Source organism: Volvox carteri, assembly GCF_000143455.1.
Source record: "Volvox carteri f. nagariensis unplaced genomic scaffold VOLCAscaffold_27, whole genome shotgun sequence".
NCBI lineage: Eukaryota > Viridiplantae > Chlorophyta > Chlorophyceae > Chlamydomonadales > Volvocaceae > Volvox > Volvox carteri.
Genome location: NW_003307570.1, coordinates 366856 through 367970, shown reverse-complemented (window position 1 = coordinate 367970; position 1115 = coordinate 366856).

Here is a 1115-nt window from a genome sequence, read left to right as displayed (position 1 = left end):
CCCCCGTCGTTCCCGAGTTGAACGCGTATTTTCCCACCGCCACTGCCCTACTTAGCGCCGACGCTACGATGGAAGCAACTGTCTGGCATAAAATCCAAATCCAGAGCATAGAAGGTGGCGGCGGCGGCGGCGGAATAAGAAACCTTCAGGGTACGACACACATGAGCGGAGCTGCAGCTGATGACGGCGGCGGCGGCGGCGGCGGCGGCCGGTTGTTCGTCGTGTCGCAAGTGGACGTGACGGATCACCTCTTGGAGCACCAGCCCATGGCCAGGTTGCTGCAGAAGGAGCACAAGGTGCTTGGAGGGAGCGCACCGGCAGGGCGCGTGTTGTTGCGTGTTGTATGTTTGTCTGTATGTATGTTTGTCTGTATGTTTGTCTGTACGTGCGTATGCCTTTTGGAGTGTCCAATCAACGTGTTCGTGTGGAAGTTCCACTAGACAGACAGTACGGTTCCCAACAAACAGGTTGTGTACAACACCGTACTATACCGTGCCGTACGGCACGACATCGTGTTGAGGTCGAAGTCCATTGATTGGAGGGCAAGGACAGCTTCCCGTCCAACGGGGCGAATGGCGCGACGTCGACCGCCATCAATTGCCCCAATCTTCCCACCAGAGTTCAAACCCTAAGAACCAGAACTACAGACAGGCAAACTGTTGTTGCCGTACGTCAAAATGATGCCCACAAAAATGCCATCCCAATACTTCCTTCAATATTATTATTTATGTCAATAGCATCCTGAACTCGCTTCCAACCCTCCGACGTGCATGTTAGGTGCTGGAGAGCATCTTTCCACGTCATTGCATTGAGTATCTTACAAGGGGGACCGGATACCCTTCAGGAGCCCCGGAGTCGCCCCCGGCCGCGGTCACAAGCAGTACCGCCATGGGCGGTAGCGGCGGAGTCGCCCCCGGTCGCGACGCTAGCCCAGGCCTTTCCTTTCCAGCAGCAAGCGCCGCCGGAGGCGAGGGAGGCGACCCGGCGGCGGCGCCGCCACCGCTGGTGTCGTACGGTGACAAGGCCACGCGACTGGCGTCGCTAGCGACAGCGCACACGTGTGTCACTGTGCTGTTCTGCGGTGGGGTGGGGGCAGTGATTTTTTTTTCATTTAG